This window comes from Mesoplodon mirus (genome assembly GCF_964341445.2).
Source record: "Mesoplodon mirus genome assembly, chromosome: 3".
Lineage (NCBI taxonomy): Eukaryota > Metazoa > Chordata > Mammalia > Artiodactyla > Ziphiidae > Mesoplodon > Mesoplodon mirus.
In genome coordinates this window covers 71,877,723-71,899,615 of record NC_138978.1, presented here as the reverse complement: position 1 = coordinate 71,899,615, position 21,893 = coordinate 71,877,723, and positions in this window count along the sequence as shown.

Genomic DNA, 21,893 nt, shown 5'->3' with positions numbered 1-21,893 from the left:
GACAGTTCGTTTCAGTTCTTTCATAGTCAGTGAACACATAAAATGAAAATGATTTCACATTTGACAGGTTAGGTTGTTTCTTATTAATAGAGTGTAATAACACAGGAGGGCAATATTTGGATAAACTAAGAGGTATATGGGGGGCCTGCATTTGTTCGTTAATACATTTTATAACAAATGTAGATCTTGCAGGAAAAACTACTCTGCAGTGAAAACAAATTATTGGTTAGAGGTACTTGTTTCAAGAAGCCAACAACTGTCAGATTGAATTTCTACTCTTTCAGTCTGCTTTTCTGCAGATCTTCCTAGAACTTCATTCTTTAAAAAAAAAAAAAAAATTACTCAACTCAGTGAGAAGGAAAATGTTTCACTGTGGGGAGTTTAGACCTGGAAAGAAATAGAAAACAGGTTATTTTCATGGCAGGCCTTTGTTTATATGTTTAAGAAACAAATTCTTAAAATATTTGTGAAGAAACACATTACTCTTAGACATCAATCAGAAATCAACATGTCAGGAACTGTCACTTCCTGCCAAGACGGAATAACAGGGACCAGTTTACCCTTCCACCTTAAACAACTAGAAGACCAAACAAAATATATGGAAAAAAATGATTTTCAGCATGAGACTTGATCCCTGGGAAAAGAGAAACAGATGAGATAAGTCCTAGAAGAAGTTCCAGGCTGCAACACAGAGCATGTGTGACCCAGACAGAGATCAATGGTATCACTGGATTGAGGAGACAGAGATTAAAATACAGGGAGGCCAAGGAAGCTAGAGTGTGTAGGAGAAGCTCCCCAAAGACAAGAGAGCTGCAAAGAGAGAATGCAGAGGGGTCTATTCCAATCTTGACAATTACAATGTGACTATTTCAGCATGCATGAAATGAAACTGCCCCAGGCCAGGCAAAGAACCAATAGACCAAACAATTCCTCGAACTCACACAGGGCTGGGAATATTTTGTGTTCCCACCAGCCAGAATGGAAAGATGTCCTAATAGGCAAGGTATTGTGTAAAGCCTTCAGAAAGGTATCACCTCAGTAGTGAAACTAAATTAGCCCTAGACTAAATACAGCTTTTGGTCTGCCCTAGTAATGCTTAAAAGCAAGCCTCAAAAGGATCACACTTTTTTTTTTTTTGCGGTACGCGGGCCTCTCACTGTTGTGGCCTCTCCCGTTGCGGAGCACAGGCTCCGGACGCGCAGGCTCAGCGACCATGGCTCACGGGCCCAGCCGCTCACAGCACTGGATCACACTTATTTTAAGTAACTTAACTTCATACCAGAACAAAGTCTGACACCACTGAAAGGAATATAACCAAAGCTAGCACCCAATGACATAAAATTCCCAAAGTCTGGCACCCAATCAAAAAATGCCAGTAATACCTTTACCAGAGAGAAAGGCGGCTGGGAGGTTGTCAACTGGGGTGAAGGGGATCAACTGTACAGTGACGAAGGGTAACTAGACTTTTGAGGGTGATCACTTTGTAGTGTATACAGACGTCGAATTACAATGTTGTACACCTGAAACTTACATAATAAAAAAAATAGTACTATATGACACACAGTCAGAAGAAAAATCAAACAATAGAAACACATCCAGAAATTATAGAGATGATGGGATTAGCAGGAAAGGACATTAAAATAATTACATAACGACACTTCTCATATCTCTTTCTTCATGGTCCTCAAATTGTTTCACACGTTCTCATTCTCCAGTTGCCCCAAAGCTCTCCCTCCTCACCTCCTAGCCCACATGGTCTGTCTCTTCTCCCCATGCCCCCCACCCCAATTTACCCTCCCTGCCAATTCTCTGATTCTAAATCACAAAAATCTAAGAACAAGTCAACTCTAGACTGGGGAATACAGAGGGCTGGGGCAGGGCAGTGTGTCTGGAAACATTCTCATAATGTTAGCCTCTCTGTTCATACAGATCCAAATGGAGACAGTGAGTGTTTTTCTGAGGTCAAGCGAGGTTTACTATTTTCTCTCGAAGCCCAGTCAGCTCTCTGTGGCCTTAGCTTTGCTCAAAGATCCAGACAGAAACTGGTAAAAAATTGTTTTGGATTTTAATACAGTTTAACCCCCAGTGGAAGAGCAGGTATGGTTAAGCCCAAATCAGGGTGGCAGAAATGCTTCCTCAAGTGGGAAAAGGAGGGACTGACAAACCTGCATTTGGGAAGTATCAGCTCTTCCCACCACCCCCATGTTAGCTCCACATGTAGGAGGTAATGTTTTTAGACCCAAGTCAGGGGCTCTTGGGGTCTTCCTGCCTCGGTGGAGCTTAGGCCCAAACGCATAAGGCAGGAAGAGTTAGCCTTCAGTTCAAGGTAGCAACTGAAATGTTCTTCTTGTTTCCTATCTGTGCCAAGCCTAGGTGAGATTTTTAATCAGGTAGAAACTGAAAACCTCTCCCTCCCATAAAAGCACCCTTTTCCTTTCTTCTAATAGCTGTATCTTTGTCCCAAGTGTTCATATTCCCACAAGTTCCCATTCTTGTTCCTAGATGGCTGTTGGAATAAACTCCACTATGATAGGGACAGATAGCAGGTTAATCCCTATGTAGAGATGGGCCTTTCCCTCTTCACAAAGCCTTTTTACACACATAACACTCATCCCCACAACAATTTGTGGCATGGACATCATTATTACTGTTTTACACTTAAAGAAAAAGGTTCAAAACTATTAAATGAAGACAGAGCCAGGCTTCAGGGCAGAGGATCACAGACATGAGTTGGAAAGCTAGTGTTTGCTTTCTGGCCCTGCAGTTACAACCTGTGACAAATCAGTTAAGTACTCTGAGCCCTCTTTTCTGGAGAAGGGAGAAGTTTGTCTACTTCACAGTTTTGTTGCCAGGATTACATTTTTAATTCAGGCAAGAGGCTTGGCAAACATCAGCAAATGCCACTTTGGAGCCCATTGGAGGTCACAGGTCACAGGGTCAGTAGGGTCCTCAGGATCCCCTTTCTTGAAGCTGCCTGTGACACTGACAGGCTGGAGCAGAGCTGGGTGGGTGTGGCCTGGAGCTCTGCTCCTAGCGTGGGATTCCATCCACCTCTCTCTTTATGGGACAGGCACGAGCTCATCCTTGAGAGGGGAAAAGAATATCTGGGTTCACGCAGCTGGCAGCATGAACGTAGATGCCAACTGGTTAGGAGTGGGAGGAAACAAGAGCTGCCCCAAACCTGGAAGCCTTGGAGGACCAGGTGCTAAAGGCCCAGCTAATTCAGGTCACACAGCTCTGAATCAGTCTCCAAAGCAACTCAGGGAACTAATTGCACTGCCTGTCTCCACAATAAGGTATCGGTAAAGACTCATGCACACTACAAATCATTGATGATTTATACTGACTTTCCTGTTCTACATTTAAAACTGGTCCTTGGGACTAGCCACGAAGCATACAAAATGAGATAAATGGGTGTTTGGAGATAAAAGTAACCCCTCAGTCCCAACTTCTGCTCTTGCTGCCCTGGGCTTTAGAAGCTTGATAACATCGGGTTTGTATCCGTTGTTGTTAATCTTTTTGGCTCATTAACTCCTATGAGAATGAGGCAAGCTATTGACTCTCAAGCCTGGAAAAGCACATATATACATATGCTCACCCCAAAATTGCATATAATTCCAAGGGATTCCAGGTAGATCCCAAGTTTCAAGTCCTGTCAGATAGTTAACTAGACCCCTTCTATTAGAAGAAAACTGAGTCCCAAAGGAGTCAACTAATTTTTCCAAGGTAGTGAATTGATTAACAGAAATGTGAACCCAGATCCTGTGACTCCAAATGCTATGCTTTTCGTACCACCCACTTGGGTTTATCCCAGTGCTCCACAAACAACCCAACCACAGATTGGGCTCTTCTGCCATCTTACTTCCCAGGTGCTTTAGAAAGGTGAGAGTCACCTGTAGGCAGTGACTGCATCTGTCACTTTCTGTGGGTACAACCACTCGAATTCCTGGCATTGGTTTATTCATTTACAAATATTTACTAAGCCCCACCTACGGGCCTGGCACTATAGGCTTCAGGGATACAGAGCTGAAGAAATATATATATGTATCATTACTGCCAGCATGACGCTTACGATCCAGTGTGCTACCTCACCTCTGAAAGGCAGCAAACCCCTAAAATGGTAATTTGTTTCTATAGCACTCTGTATATTATAAGAAAAGTTATAAAATAGCCATAACTTTCAACACTGAAATGTGTGTGTGCACATGTATTCTATATGTGTATATTATATATATAGTCAATAAGCTTTGAGCTAGTTCACTGACATATATACATTACCTTAAAACAGATGTCGTTGGTAATTAATGATAAGATATGATTGATGGGTTGGTTAGATATTTTTTTTAATTCTCAAAAGTAAGCTAATTGGCTTGACCTCACTGGAAAATATAATTTAAAAGACATTTTGAACAACTTGTCCTCATGACTCTAGACTCTCTACAAATTTATTATTCAATAACTCTGTGATATTTTGATCACACGTTACTCGAAAATATTGTTTTTGAGAGTGGTGTGGAAGGAAAATGGCATGCTTGAATGGGGTAATCACACTCCACTGCCAGTTGGAATCTTTTGGAAATTAAAAAAGCTGTTAGCTCAGTCTCATTTTTAATTGATCAGGACACACTAGGTTGCCACAGTAACCAAAATTCCAGAGACTTAAGACAATACAAGTTTATTTCTTGTTCAGACAGAGTCCATGGCTGGTGCAGAGTACTCTCCAAGGCACCTGGTCCCCATGTGTTGGCTGGGTACTCCTGGCTGCTTCAGTGTAATAGCATCTGCATCTCAACATGTATCTCCACGACTGCCAATGTGAAGGGAAGAGAGCGTGCACAAACACACCCGACTCGTAAATATTTCCCCCCCAGACGGCTGCTTGCCCCATGTTTCATTGGCAATAGCAGGCCACATCGCCATACCTAGCTTCCCAAGGAACTGTCCCGAGCACGTGGCCAGAGAGAAAATGTAAGAATCAGATGCCAGTGCACAGAAGTAATATCTACCATGCATAGCTGCAGACGTAATATCAGCAGCATGATTCTACAAATAGTTTTCAATGTGGAAAGTTTAACTGAAACTATTTTTCTTTCTTTTGCTAAAGTAAGGAAGATAATATATCAGCTTTTTTTTAAATTTTAACTTTTAGTAGTATGTTAAGTGACTGTCCACACATGGAATATCATATTTTACCTATTTCTAATGTTTCCATTAGATTAAGTCTAGATTAGGGAAGCCACCACTTCGTATTCATTCTGAAGTAAAACTCACAAATTCACACAGCATGTCCCAAAGTCAAAATCTAGTGGTCACATGGGAGTGTCAATTCTCTGTCTGGTTTCCAAGTCTAATTTCACTCCCACTCACCAGGGATTGTATTAACCTTTGGCGACTGCTTGTCATTCCAGTAAACCAGGGATAATATGTCCATCTCAGGAAGTTAACATGATCAGCAAATTAAATAATAAAGATGAAAATGTTGTTAAATCTCTAAATCAAAATAAAAGTATTGTATTATTTAAAATATGTGTAATTTGAAATATGCATAATTAGACTTGGCAAAAAAAAAAAAAAAACCTGCCCTAAATTTATATTCCAAATAACATGTCAGTCAAAATAGCTGATTTAGCTCTTACATCATAATATCCAGAGATATGAAAAAGAGTTCTGGTAGGGTTTTTGATAATGTTAGATTATTGCTTAGTTTCTAATCTTATTATCAACTGGGCATATCCACTCAAGTTCTTAAAGAACCCTAATGAGTATCATTTATGGAATCCCTTCTATGAAGTCACTCTCATTTTTTTCTCCCAGAAAAACACATGAGGTGGTCCAAAGTGAAAAATCACCCAAATTAAACCCATCTGCTGATACTAACATAATAGAGCTTACCTGGATTTTAAAGGGAAAAACAATCAGGGTTTTACCTAAATACATCTTATTCTAGAAATGAGAAGGGCATGTGTTCACGTTAACCAAATTGTTTGGCTTTGCATTTAATGTCCACATTATGTGAATTGTCTCATTACATAAAATCTCATTTTAAAACTAAATATTTGTCTAATGTCACTATGTTTAATAATAGATTCAAGCAAAAATGAGAAGGAGAAAGAGAGGAGAAGGGGAAGAAGGAAAAAGGGAGGAGGAGGAAGAAATGAAAACAGTTTGAGCTGTGGCTAGTCATCAGTCTGATGGATAAACTCCTATTTGAAGTGCATATATGTGTAATCTTATCACCAGATATATGTAGAAATTTCTTTCCCGGGCACTAATATTGAAAATATTCTTATCCTAGTAAGGAACAATGCAACAAGCAAAAAACAAAATCCCAGACCAACAGAAAACATTATAACTATCTGAAATAACTCATTACCAATATTATTTAAGGTAAGAAGGTAATTTTCGGCTTCCCTGGTGGCGCAGTGAGTGAGAGTCCACCTGCCGATGCAGGGGACATGGGTTCGTGCCCCGGTCCAGGAAGATCCCACATGCCGCGGAGCGGCTAGACCCGTGAGCCATGGCCACTGAGCCTGCGCGTCCGGAACCTGTGCTCCGCAACGGAAGAGGCCACAACAGTGAGAGGCCCGCGTACCGCAAAAAAAAAAAAAAAAAAAGAAGGTAATTTTCTTCCATAAAATGCCCTCTCCACCTCTCCCCATTTTGCCCTCTCTGACTGGACAGGACAATGCTCCAGAATGAAGTTTCCTTTCTGGCACAACCTTTCTTTTTTTTTCAGTTGAAATATAGTTGAAGTACAGTATTATGTTAGTTTCAGGTGTACTACATAATTACTTGACATTTGCATACATTATGAAGTGATCACCAAAATGTCTAGTAACCATCTGTCCCAATATGAAGTTATTACAATATTATTGACCATATTCCTTATGCTGTACTTTACATCCCTGTGACTTATTTATTATACAACTGGAAGTTTGTACCTTTTAATCCTCTTCACCTATTTCCTCACCCTTCAGCCCCACTCCCCTCTGGCATTCATCCATTTGTTCTTTGTACCTATTAGTCTTTTTTTCATTTTGTTTGTTTGTTTTCTTTTGTTTACTTTTTATTTTATATTGGAGTACAATTGATTAACAAAGTTGTGTTAGCTTCAGGTGTACCACAAAGTGATTCAGTTATGCATATACATGTATCTATTCTTTTTCAAATTCTTTTTCCCAATTAGGCTGTTACAGAATATTGAGCAGATTTCTCTGTGCTGTACAGTAGGTCCTTGTTGGTTATCCATTCTAAATACAGCAGTGTGTACAGAGTTAGGGAGTTTGGAATTGACATGCTTTGGTTTTTTTAGACTACACACATGTGAGATCATTCAGTATTTGTCTGACTTATGTTAACATAATACCCTGTAGATCCATCCATGCTGTCACAAATGGCAAGATTTAATTTTTTATGGCTAAGGAATATTTGTGTGTGTGTGCGTGTATGTGTGTGTATCTCACATCTTTATCCATTTATCTATTGATGGACACTTAGGTTACTTCCCTAACTTGGCTATTGTAAATAATGCTGCAGTAAACATAGGGGTTCAGGAAAATACCCACTTTAGGCAAATATCCATGAGTGAAATTGCTGGATAATATAGTAGTTCTATTTTTAATTTTTTGAGGAAACTTCATAAGGTTTTCCATAGCGGCTGCACCAATCTACAATCCCATCAACAGAGTACAGGGGTTCCATTCAATCCACATCCTCACCAATACTTTTTATTTGTTGGGGTTTATTTGGTTTTGGGGTTTTGGTTTTTTTTTGGGGGGGGTTGTCTGGTTTTTTGTTTTGTTTTGTTTTTTGATGATAGCCATTCTTACAGGTATGAGGTGATATCTCATTGTGGTTTTGATTTGCATTTCCCTGATGATTAGTAATGTTGAGCATCTTTTCATGTGTCTGATGGCCTTCTATATGTCTTCTTTGAAAAAAATTGATTCAGGTCCTCTGCCCATTTTTTATTCAGGTTGTTTGGGGTTTTTTGATGTTGGGTTGTATGAGTTCTTTATATATTTTGGATATTAACCCCTTATTGAATATATCATTTATAAATATCTTCTCCCATTCAGTAGGCTGACTTTAAGTTTTGTTGATAGTTTCTTTTGCCATGCAAAGCTTTTTAGTCCCATTTGTTTATTTTTGCTTTTGTTTCCCTTGCCTGAGGAGACATATCCAAAAAATATATTGCTAAGACCAATGTCAAACAGTATATTGACTATGTTTTCCTTCTTCTTTCTCTTTTTTGTATGTGTATCTATCATAGGTTTTTGGTTTGTGGTTACCAGGACATTCATATATAACAACATATAAATACATGTGATTATTCTAAGTTGATGATCTCTTAAGTTTGAACACATTCTAACAACCCAGCATTTTTACTCACCTCACCATGTTTAACGTGTTTGACATCATATTTTACATCTTTTTGCTTTGTGTTCCCTTTAACTACTTATTATCGATATAGATGATTTTACTTCTTTTATCTTTTAACCTTTCGACCAGCTTTATAAGTGGTTGATTTACTACCTTTACTGAATATTTGCCTTTACCAATGAGATTTTTCCTTTCATAATTTTCATATTTCTAGTTGTGTCCTTTTCTGCTCTGCTTAGAGAAGTCCCTTTAACATTTCTTGTAAAACCAGTTTAGTGGTGCTGAACTCTTTTAGCTTTCGCTTATCTGTAAAAACCCTTTATCTCTCCCTCAAATCTGAACGATGGCCTTGCTGATTAGAGTATTCTTGATTGTAGGTTCTTTCATTACTTTGAATGTATCTACCATTCTGGCCTGCAAACCCTCTGTTGAAAGGAAGCTGATGGTCTTATGGATATTCCCTTGTACATTGCTTGTTTATTTTCTCTTGCTGCTTTTAAGAATCTCTTATTTTTGTCATTTTAATTATAATGTGCCTTGGTGGGGATTTCTTTGGGTTGATCCTGTTTGGGACTCTTAGTGCTTCCTGGACCTGGATGTCTGTTTCCTTTCCAAGGTTAGGAAAGTTTTCAGCTATTATTTCTTCAAATAAGTTCTCTGCCCCTTTCTCTCTCTCTCTTCTCCTTCTGGGATGTCTACAATGCAAATGGGAGTACACTTGATGTGGTCTCAGAAGTCTCAAACTATCTTCATTTCTTTTTATTCTTTTTTCTTTTTCTGTTCAGCTTGGATGATTTCTATTATTTTGTCTTCCAGAGCACTGATCATTCCTCTGCATCATCTAATCTACTGTAGATTCCTTCTAGTACATTTTTTATTTCACTTATTGTATTCTTTAGCTGTTTTGTCCTTTATATTTTCTAACTCTTTGCTGAAATTCTCACTGTGTTCACCCATTCTTCTCCCCAGTTCATTGGGCATCTTTATGACCATTGCCTTGAACTCCTTATTGGGTAGATTGCTATCTCCTCTTTGTTTACTTCTTTTTATGAGGTTTCGTCTTGTTCTTTTGTTTGGAACATATTCCTCTGTCTCTTCATTTTGCCTAATTCTCTGTGTTTATTTCTATGTATAGGTAGGTTGGTTATGTTTCCCAAACCTGAAGAAGTGGCTTTTCGTAGGAGATGTCCTATGGGGCCCAGTAGCACACTCCACTCTGGTCATCAGAGCTATAGGTGTAGGGGACCCCTCTGTGGGTTGTATAGTCCCTTTTGTTGTGGTGGGAGCAACTACTGTATGTATACTGGTGGGCAGGGCTGGTGCCTAGCCCTGTTGGCTGCCAGGCCCTGCCTTGTGCAGTGGCTACCAGCCCATTGGTGGGCAGGGCTGGGTCCCAGCACCACTGGCTGTGCAACTCAGGGGGTCTGAGGCTGATGCCAAATTGCTGGTGGATGGGGCCATGTCCCAGTAAGTTGGGTGCATGCCTGGAAGGTGGCAGATGGGACCAGGGCTGGTGCCAGCCCAAGAGTGGGCAAGGCAGTGTCCCAGGGTTGCTGGCTGTGCATCCTTTGCATGGGATAGGGGTCTTAGCTTCCACCAGCTGTTGGGTGAGTAAGCCCCAGATGCTAATAGGCTAGAGGAAAGACTCCAAAATGGAGTTTATCAGCACCAGTGTCCTTGTGGTAGAATGAGATCCCAAAAATGGTTCCTGTCAGAGTCTATATCCCCTAAGGGAGTCCCATTTGTCTCCTGCCTCTCCAGGAGGTTCTGCAAGATCAGCGAGTCAGTTTGACGCAGGCTCCTTTCAAATTCCTGCCTCTACCCTGGGTCTCAGAGCATGCGAGATTTTGTGTGCACCCTTTAAGATCAGAGTCTCTGTTTCCTATAGCCACCTGGCTCTCCCGTATGCAAGCTCCACTGGTCTTCAAAGCCAGGTGTTCTAGGTGCTCAACTTTCCAGAGCAGAACCCCCAGGCTGGGTGACCCAATGTGGGACTCAGGCCCCTCACTCCTTGAGGAAAACCTCTGCAATTGTGATTACCCTCCCACTTGTGGGTCACCCACCCCAGGGGTGTGGGTCTTGACTATAGTGCATCTCTCTCCCTCATACGTATCTCATTGTGGTTCCTTCTTTATATCTTTAGTTGTGGAAAATCTTTCCTGCTAGTCTTCAGGTCATTCTCGTGGATAGTTGCTCTGTAAGTAGTTGTAATTTGGTGTTCCCAGTGAAGGAGGTGAGCTCAGGGTCTTCCTACTCTGCCATCCTGGCCACCCACCCTTGCACAGCCTTTCTTGTCTCTCTGTTTCCTACTAGATGTAAGCTTCTGAATGTGTTTTCATTCAGCCTTGTTATAAGAAGATCCATTCGGTATCAAACCAAAGAAACCAAATCTATATAGTAGCATGACATTACCATTCAACGTTCCATCAGGAAATATCATCTTAAAAGCTGATTATCACTCAAGAAGAATAAACACTAAAATTTTTTTTAAAAAGTAATGCATAGTTCAGACTGAACTTGGAATCCTGAAAAACGAATGGAATGTTTCCTAAATATGTTTTTAATTTTGGTTACCAGAGTACAATAGCATCTTACTAATGAGGCACATTTTTTCTGTAATCTATATGTGGAAACTCGGTTTTGTGAAATACTTTGACTCATCAGCTCTTTTTCTCCTTAGTATTTTTTTTAAAAGAAACACTGCACATATACACATACATAATAAGTAGCCAGAAATTGGTTCTGGTCCAGCCAGATATCAGTATGTTTGAAATTAACAGAGTTGGCATAAGGAAATGAACATATGGAACACACTGACTTGCCCATAGCCTAACAATTAAATTAATACAATTTCTCCTATGGCTACAAAGGTTTGAGCCAATCTGCAGATCCAGAAATTCAGCACTGCTAACAAGTATGCTCACCAAAGACAGCTTTGGTGGCAAATAAAGCCCTGAAAAATAAACCACAAGACAGTTTGGTATTTGAACCTGAGATATAGCTTCTCAACAGCAGGGTGGTAATCCAGGTTTATCTTTAGAAATACACTTCCTACAAGATGGACAACAATCCTGGCAAATGAGACCCTACAGCTATCAGATGGCACAGATCATCACTAGTAAATGTATTAAAATCTGGTCATGAAAGAACACTTTTTTTTTTTTTTTTTTTTTTTTTTTTGCGGTACGTGGACCTCTCACTGTTGTGGCCTTTCCCGTTGAGGAGCACAGGCTCCGGACGCACAGGCTCAGTGGCCAAGGCTCACGGGCTCAGCCGCTCTGCGGCACGTGGGATCTTCCCGGACCGGGGCACGAACCCGTGTCCCCTGCATCGGCAGGCAGACTCTCAACCACTGTGCCACCAGGGAAGCCCAGAACACTTACTTTTCACACCACTTTGAACTTAATGGAAGTTATAATGATTTGGTTACTGTCCCATTTGTTTTCTGTTTTAAATCTCTTTAGATTAACTATCCTCTTAACGAGGAACAGGGCCTAACTCAGGCATAATAAATACAGTTTAAAGTTGGCTAGGAAAATTCCTTTTCCCCCAAAGTGATCTTCCTTCTGCCAATTTGCTGATCCCTCAAATTCCACTACTAGTCACTGCTCTGTGTTAAATGAAGGCTTCTCCCTCAGGATCACCTAAAATGGCAATTACTGTAAGAAAGGTATCACACTGTGCTCTAACAAATTTTGGGTTGATTTGTGAAAGAGCTTTTTTTCTTTCCAGAAGAGATTAGCAGATTGCAAGCCAAAGTTTTGTTGGAACACAGTCATGTTCATTCCTTACCTCTTGCTTATGGCAGCTTCATGCTGCAATAGCCAAGTCGAATAGTTGAGACAGAGAAAGTATGGCCCACAAAGCCTAAAATATTTACCATCTGGCCCTTTACAGAAAAAGTTTACCAATTCCTGACATAGAGCAATGGGCCCCTTGGGAACCTAGAAGTCAGGAAAAAAGAAAGAGGAGCTGGGGAATTTGAAATTATAATGCTTTCCATTTGGGAGCACTGCATTTAAGGGAGGATCTTTGCATGACTAATTCTCACAATATAATCTGCAGAGATAGATATCACAGGCTCTGGCACATGTAGGTGCTGAAGAAATATCTGTTGGGTAAATACATTCATTCATTTATTCATTCAATCAATAAATACATATCAGGGTATATGCCCAGTAGTGGGATTACTACGTCGTATGGTAGTCCTATTTTTAGTTTTGTAAGGTAACTCCATTCTTTTCTCCACAGTAGCTGTATCATTTGACATTCCCACCAACGGTGCAAGAGGGTTCCCTTTTCTCCACACCCTCTCCAGCATTTATTGTTTGTAGATTTTTTGATGATTGCCATTCCAACCAGTGTGAGGTGATACCTCATTGTAGTTTTGATCTGCATTTCTCTAATAATTAGTGATGTTGAGTATCTTTTCATGTGCCTCTTGGCCATCTGTATGTCTTCTTTAGAGAAATGTCTGTTTAGGTGTTCCATCCATTTTTTGATTGGGTTGTTCTTTTTTTTTTTTTTTGATATTGAGCTTCATGAGCTGTTTGTATATTTTGGAGATTAATCTCATCAGTTGCTTCATTTGAAAATATTTTCTCCCATTTCGAGGTTGTCTTTCATCTCGCTTATGGTTTTCTTTGCTGTGCAAAAGCTTTTAAGTTTCATTAGGTCCCATTTGTTTATTTTCTATTTCTATTTTCATTTTCATTTGTTTATTTTCATTTCTATTTTCATTATTCTAGGAGGTGAGTCAAAAAAGATCTTGCTGTGATTTATGTCAAAGAGTGTTCTTCCTATGTTTTCCTCTAAGAGTTTTATAGTGTCCAGTCTTACATTTAGGTCTTTAACCCATTTTGAGTTTATTTTTGTGTATGGTGTTAGGGAGTGTTCAAACAGTGGTACATATATACAAAGGAATATTAGCCATAAAAAGGAATGAAATTGGGTCATTTGTAGAGACATGGATAGAACTAGAGTCTGTCATACAGAGTAAGTCAGAAAGAGAAAAACAAATATCGTATATTAACGCATATATGTGGAATCTAGAAAAATGGTACAGATGAACCTATTTGAAGGGAAGGAATAGAGATGCAGACATAGAAAACAGGTGTGTGGACACAGGGCAGGAAGGGGGTAGGATGAATTGGGAGATTGGGGTTGACATATATACACTACCATGTGTAAAACAGATAGCAGTGGGAACCTGCTGTATAGCGCAGGGAGCTCAGCTCGGTGCTCAGTGGTGACCTAGATGGGTGGGATGGTGGAGGGGAGGGAGGTCCAAGAGGGAAGGGATATATGTATGCATATAGCTGATTCACTTCTTTGTACAGCAGAAACCAACACCACATTGTAAAGCAACTATACCCCCCAATAAAATAAATAAATAAATAGATAAGTAAGTAATTATCAAGGGCTTACCAAGTGCAAGGCACTATTACCGGAGATGTGGAAAGAGCACTAAGCCAGAAAAAAGTAACAAAACTATACTCTTAGAGCTTTCATTCTAGTACAGGAAAATAAAATGTAACCATATAATTATACAAATGATTTAATAATAACATGTTAGGGTAGAGGAACAGTGAAGGGGTGCAATTTTTCAAAGCAGGTCTCCCTGATTCCAAGATATTTAACCAGAGACCTGAAAGAAGCGAGGAGAATCTGCAGGCTGGCCTTCAGGGAATTGCGAAGGCCTTGAGGTGTAAGAAGCTTGGCTGGTCCCTAGAAGCCACTGTAGCCAGAGCACAGAGAGGGAAGGTCATGGCCACTCAGACGTCGGAGAGGGAAGGTCATGGCCGGTCAGAGGTCAGCTGGGGCAGCTGCACTTTGGGCCCTGAAGTCCATATTAGGAACTCTGGGTTTTACTGTGAATAGTTTTAAGGAAAGGAGACACAATCTAACTTGTGTTTAGAGCAGTCACTCTGCCTGGTGTGTGGAGCACAGGCTGTAGGGAGACCGAATATATTCACAGACTGAACCAATAGCTATGAAAACAAACTGACAAAAAAACTTCTTCCACGCACTAGACTCTTTCTCTGTTGGGAAAATCCTTAATGAACTTGTCTGATTTTTAAGGTAAGCCTCACAACTTCACCTCAGGCAGATCCAAGAAGGGAGAGGTTTAAACAGAAAAGAGTGAAATTGGCCTTTATAATAAATTGACAAATTTTTAGGATTCCCCTGTAAGAAGGCGTAGACACAGATTTGGGCTACTCTGATATGGGATAAAGGAAGAAGGTGCTGGAAGAAACAGTGGCCTGAGCCACTGAGAACTTGAATATAATGATGTCTAATATTCCATTTTAAGCTGTTTGCTTCTCTATGTTGGGATGTAACGACCCCACACACCCTCTCCACTGCCACATTCACTCCACATTCATGAGTGTTTGGTGTCAGTGTAGTTTTGAGAAATTTTTTCTTAAAGAGGGATGAGAGAGAAGCAGGCTTCACCTTAACCTGCATCAGGAGAAACCTACGCTTTCCCGTTCCCTCCACCAAAAAAATAAAATTACTCAAATAAAAATACTGGCGATGACATGCTTACATTATATATGTTAGGAAATCAAGATATTTTATGCAGACGTGTTTTAAGGGTCATTCCAGAGCACCAGAGGATTTATGGTCCGTCATCCAAGCAACTGAAACTTGGGTTTCATATGCAAATTCAAATTATGGAAATTGACACACTAATAAGATAGGTGAACTTGCCAAAGTCATAACAGCTGGTTACCTGGTAAAGCTGGAGCCCTAGGCCAGTTCTAATTCCAGGTCAAGTCCACCCCACCACAGCTGCTTGACCAGTACAACTTTTCCTAAGCCCAGCTATGCTGATGCTGGAGGGAGCCAGCTGTTCCCAAAGACTCAGGCCACTTCCTGAGAGAAAGTACTCACATAGGAGAGCAGGAGAGCAGTCACTGCAAACAACTCTAAGACACTAATTTAAAAAGCCGGTATGCCTACCTGATGGGCATTCTCTAAGGTAAAAAAATCCTCTGGGTCTAAATCTACCTTTAGCAGAAGCATGAACCCTTTCAATTCACTGATCCAGGAGTAGAAAATGAAAAGTTCAACCAGTCAAAATCAAGGGCGGGGCTAAGGGGACCCATCTAAGGTCAGAGCTGCACAGGACTATCCTGCTTGCCCTCAACCAAAGAAAAGATATAGCTAGACACATACCCACCGCCCCTGGAGCAGAAGGCCTGAGGAATAATAACATGCTCCCAAAAGAGAAGTCCCAAAATTAGACACATTCACTAGGAAAGGTCTTTATCATCTGCAGTGTATAAGAATTAATAAAATTCAGTACATTTTTAACTTCTTATAATCATCCATTACTAACCTTTCAGATAAAAGAGTGAAACTGACCAAGTTTAAACAAACTTAATTTTAGAACCTATATAAGTTAGCCTCTCTGATTCCATTACCAATATAATAGAGATCACAATACCTATTTTATCTGATGGTTTTCAGAATAAAGATAATGTATATATGGTATATAACACTCTGCCTGGCAAAGATGGCACTCAATAAGTGGCACCCATTATTAATAATTAATGATAATAATAATTACTCGAAGTAAGCAGAGCTGACCCTGTAGTGAGGCAGTGGTGAGGGCTCCTTCCTCCCACATGATTTGTGGAGTACCCTAGAGTGCCTGCTAGAAACAGTCAAGTTTCAACCTAATGGTGCCATACATTTCCATGAGCAAATTCTCCTTCCGAGAAGCACAACATGGTCAAGACATCAGTAGGGCTCCAAATTCCTACAAGCTGTGTAAATACCTCTCGGCACTATAATCTGCTTCTGCCCGCACACCAAAACACTGTGTAAATATCACAACCTCAGCTACAGCCAGGAAAACCTTAATAAATAACAGATTTGGGAAAGAGAAGCCATAATATATGTACTCTCTATCAGCCCAAACTTTTACCACCTTTATTTAAACAGCTTTACCAAGGTCAAAATTGAATACAAGAAGTAATGCTGAAGTGTTTAGGTCAGGATGGCAAGGCAAGAGAAGGCCATGGGCAATTAAGCCTGAGCTGCTCTCCTGGGAAATGTTTGAGGCAGGCTGGCACAGAAGAACACATGGATCTCAGATAGGGAGGGCTTGGGGTCTAATCTTAACCTCCACAACCCACCAGCCACATAAACATGTACAAGTCAAATATTTCTCCAAGCCTCAGTGTCCCTATCTGTAAATGGGGGATAACAACTGAATTACCTGCTTTATCAGAATACTAAAAAGATGTACATGAAGGTGCTTTATAAATGATGAAGTGCTATGTGCAAGCTATTTCTATTGTTTATCACATCTGCTCCACATTCAGCAAAGCAAACAAGCTTTTAGTTTATGAGTGTCCAGTAAACTAACAATTTAGCTATTGGGAGTATTTTCTGGTTGTTTTTTTGATTAGCTATGTCCAAAATGGCCTTGATCTTGCTTTATAAACGTTCCTAAGATGGAGGGTACGTTAGGTGTTGGGATTCTCATAGGCCACCAAGTGACCCTGCATTAAGTGAGTTCATTTTCACTGCACTCATGATTTCATTAGACACAAGCTTTGATGTGGGCAGGATGAACTGGTCTCCTTACACAAAATCTTAAAGCCAGTGATTGGTCTTTGGCAACCCCTCCTGTCCTCATTAGCTCTCCTTCTTTCACTAATATCATATACTTCCCCAGGGCTCAGGGTCTTCCTACTGATCCCTAGTCACCCAGAGACCCCACCAGCAGGCCATCCTAGCTTGGCACCCTGAGGAAGGAACCCTAGTTTGGGCCTCTCTAATCCTCCATCCTCCTTTCTCCTATCAAATTATTTCTGTTCCAGGGCTTCCCCGGTGGCACAGTGGTTGAGAGTCTGCCTGCCGATGCCGGGGACACGGGTTCATGCCCCGGACCAGGAAGATACCACATGCCGCGGAGCGGCTGCGCCCATGAGCTATGGCCACTGAGCCTGCGCGTCCGGAGCCTGTGCTCCGCAATGGGAGAGCCACAGCAGTGAGAGGCCCGCGTACAGCAAAAAAAAAAAAAAAAATTATTTCTGTTCCAAGCTGTATCAGTTTTTATAAGATCTGCCCTCCACTGACACAAAAGACCATGATGTCTCTCTCGGTTAAGGGATTTTCATTTAGGTCTTCATAGATAATGCTTAAATCCCAAAGGAGGGACTGTTGTGATGGGAAACTTGAAAAGCCAGCACAAGAGGTATTTGGGGCATTCACACACACCCTCACTTGTTCATTCATCAAGCATATATTCAGTACTGGAAAGGGGATCCCAGATTCAATTCCAGCATGTGTGTGGAGGCTTCTCCAAAACAACAAGCAGTTCCTGGACCCTGCCAGGGTGTCTGAGAATTCAACTCAATTCTGACACTATCTATCTGAAGATAGAATCACATTCCACAGGTAAAGGGCTCAGTCCCACAAGACCAACCTCCACTTCAGATACCAGTTGCAAGTCCAGATTGTTACCTGTGCTTCTTACCAACTGGCTGCAAACTGGAGGTTCCAACAACTCCTTCCAACTCAGGATGCCAATCACAAGTCCATATTGTTATCCGTACTTCTGATGACCAACTGGCTGTAAATCAGAGGTTCCCACAACCCCCTGCTCAGGTTCAATTAATTTGCTAGAACAGTTCACAGAACTTGGGAAAATCTGTTTGCTCACCAGATTACTGATTTATTATAAAAGGATATTAAAAGTTATGAATCAACAGCCAAAAGAAGATATATATCGAGTGAGGTCCCAAACAAAGGAGCTTCTATCCTCATGGGGTGTGGAGCCTGGCATGGTGGCTCTGTAATAGAGAAAAACAAGTTAATCACTAAAGGGATGTTGCCTACAAGCTTAAATTAACATAATGGCCCATCTCTGGGAACCCTGCCACCCACATATTGAGCATTAAGCTAAAATACCTTAGTTTAGCTCACAGGAAACCTCCTGACCAGGTCCACCTGTGAATGGCTGCAGGAAGGAAGAAACTAACTCCCCTCCAGAGTCTGATCAGAACCAGGGCTTTACTCCCTCTCCTTTTAGTATAAAAGAAGCCTGAATTCTAACTCAGAAAAGATGGTTCTCTGGGACGCTAGTCCACCATCTTCTCGGTCTGCTGGCTTTCTGAATAAAGTCACCACTCCTGCCCCAGCACCTCGTCTCTTGATTTATTGGCCTGTCATATGGCAAGCAGTGCAAGCTTGGAACAGCACAAAAACACTCTGCTTCTCCAATGTGGAAAGGGGGAAAAAAGGACAAAAATCTGTTCTTTGGGATTTTTATGGACGCTTCATTACATATTCACGATTAACTAAATCACTGGCCAGTGGGCTAATCTCCAGCCCCCCATCCCTCCCCAAAATCGGGGTGATACTGAAAGTTCCAACACTTTAATCACATGGTTGGTTCTCCTAGCAACCAGCTCCTACCCTTAGGTAGAATCCAAAAGTCACCTTCCCCGAATCATTCTCAAGAATTGAGGACAAGAGACCAAATATTATCCCATTGCTGTTATTGCTCAGGAAATTCCAAGGGTTTGGGGAGCTGTGAGCCAGGAACTCTGAATGAAGACTAAATACATATGAAAAATATACATTTAGTCATTTATAGGCAAAATCACAATATTGCAAACACCTACAGTGGATTAGGAATAATCAGGGAAGGAGGGGGTTACAAATATCATGAAAATGATGGCACCACAGGCTGAGATACCCCCAACACATCTGAGTGAAGCCCAAGAGTCAAAGTGACAATGGCCCGAGGCCCATTACACAGTGTGTGATGAAGACCTGGGACACATGAGCCAGGGAAAAGGCTATTTTCAGCTAAGCCCAGCACCTCTTAATTAGTTTAATCCCCAAATCCGTTGCATCATTTTTAACCCAACAACAGAGTCCTAGCTTCAAGTAAGCATTTCAAGTTGAAATTTAAAATTAATTGGAAAATTCAGAAGATATAATTTTTGTCCTCAAAGATCTCCCAGCCATATGGGAAAGACAAACAAGAAAGTAGTTCATTATAACACAAGGAGATATGAGCTTACTATTGGTCTAATCAAATATCCCTAATAGCAGATAAACGCCAGGAACTAAAAGAATTTTATCCCCTACTTACAGGATGCTTGTACCATGTAACACTAATAGTCCATATAATCATGAGCAAAATTCTAAGGATACTCTCAAGTTGAAAACTATCAACCAAACTTTTATCCTGAGAACGAATGGGACATTTAAAATGACAAGACAACTGGATTTTCTTACTGCACTGAATAGCTCATTATTAGTTCAGTTTAGGAAATCAACTTATTTCCAAAGAGCCTATTTTATAGTTCCTTAAACTGTGGTCTTTTTAGGCAAGACAATTAGAAGAACAAGGTATTTATCCCCTTTGCCTTATTTAGACTGTTTTCTGCTGAGTGTTAAGATTTACTAAGGTGCAGTAACCACCTAACAGCAAGGCTGTAGATGCACCATTGGAATTAAGTAATGAAATGAGATGAAATAGGGGTCTCTGTAACGGCCAGCCCAGTCGGCAACCATCAGGACTTTTGTCTTTCAGTTAATCCAAGAGAGCAGGCAAACTGACAGGTACCACAAGGCAGCAGGTTACCAAGCATTAGACCTCCTCTCTTGAAGATACTATTAATGAATACAAAAGTGTTTTATGAAGAAACTGAAGGTGAGGGGGCTCCAGAATACTGACCCCATTTAAGTTCTGGGTTAGGACAACACTTGGCTGGCAAAGGGTTTAGACCTGCACCATCTTGCTTCCTCAAGCCATTCACCTAATTTCAACTCAAAAATGTCTAAGGGACGCCCATTCAATAACAATAAATATGGTTCAGCAAGATTTCAGAAAACTGTTTTTCTCTCATCTCCTTCCTCTAAATCTGATCTCTGGTAACAGAAGAAGTACTCATTTTAACTTGTTTGTTTTAGAATCTGGATTACATTTCCAACTTAAATGGAAACGAATCATCTAAAAAAGGGACGGGGAGACTTCCCTGGTGGTCCAGTGGTTAAGAATCCAACTTCCAATGCAGGGCATGCGGATTCGATCCCTGGTCAGGGAACTAAGATCCCACATGCTGCGCAGCAACTAAGCCCACACACCACAACTACTGAGCGCATGCCCTCTGGAGCCTGCACGCCGCAACGAAAGATCCAGCATGCAGCAACGAAGACCCCACGTGCCGCAACTAAGGCCCGATGCAGTCAAAAGTTAAAAAAAAAAAAAATTAATAAATAAATTAAAAAGGGATTGGTTCAGATCTTATCAATACAAAAAAAGCAAAACTATGTTTGAGAAAGAATGTTTTTAATCACATAGCAAATAATAGTAAATAGCTTTAAAATATCTTTAGAACGTATAAGTAAAGAATGCACAAATAAAGCAGAAAAAAAAGGTGGCAGGGATTCTGGGTAATATCCTCTCCTTACAAAATATCTCCTTACAAAATATTGTGATTCAAAACACACAATGAAGAGAGTAGAAGAGGACAGGACATTTAATCACCCGCTTCTTCGTTCCAAATGAATTATTATTACACTGATTATTGAGCCTCTGGGGATGCTCTTTTTAAAAATTACCTGAGCTTGTACATTTATAAAATAATAAAACCTGCCTTGAGGCACATCATAAGGATTAAAGGAGATAATACCTGAGAAGGACTTAACGCAATAGTCAGTAACTGCTCTTATTCATTTGCTCACTCAGTCAATGTTTAGTAAAAGCCTACTATGTGGCACATGTTCTACAGTGGGAATGCAAAAACGACCAAGACATTCACAGTCCCTGCTCTAATAGAACTTAGGGTATAGACAAGTTGACCAGACTTCAGTGAGGAAAAAAAAAACAAAAAACCTCGACTCATGGAAACCTCTTCCTGTGTACCTGGAGGGGTGCTGTGGTAGTCACCAGTTCCAGTGCTGCTCAAGAAATATTTCTAGCTTTCCTCTTTCCAAATACATTGTGGGATTATACTCTACTTCCCTTGAAATTAGGTATGCCTATATGACTTGCTTTGGCCAACAAAACATGAATAGAAGGGACAGGTGTTGCTCCAGGGCTAAAAGTCTAAGTTATGCCTCCTGTCCCCACATTCTCTTCCCTCTGACAAGGTGATCATGGAACATTTGTTGATGGAGCCTCCATCAGCCTGGGTTTATGAGTGGCAATGATAAGCAGAGCCCCACCTGTTAATCTATGCTAGAAATGTAGCATAAAGGAGAAATATAGTTTTGTGTGTCAAGCCACTGAGATTTGAGGTTGTTACTGTATAATATTCTATCCTGTCCTAACCAATATAGGTGGTTTGTCTAATCACTCAAATATCATTACAACCTGCATTCAGTGCATTGAAAAATATATTTAAGAAGCTGACTTGATGAGCAAAGATCTGAAGGACAATTTGAAGTGATTTAAGTGACATAGTGTGAGGTCGATTTGGGTTGGGCAGGTGCATGGGAGCACAGAGCACAAAAGACCTGAGGAAAGAGGGAGC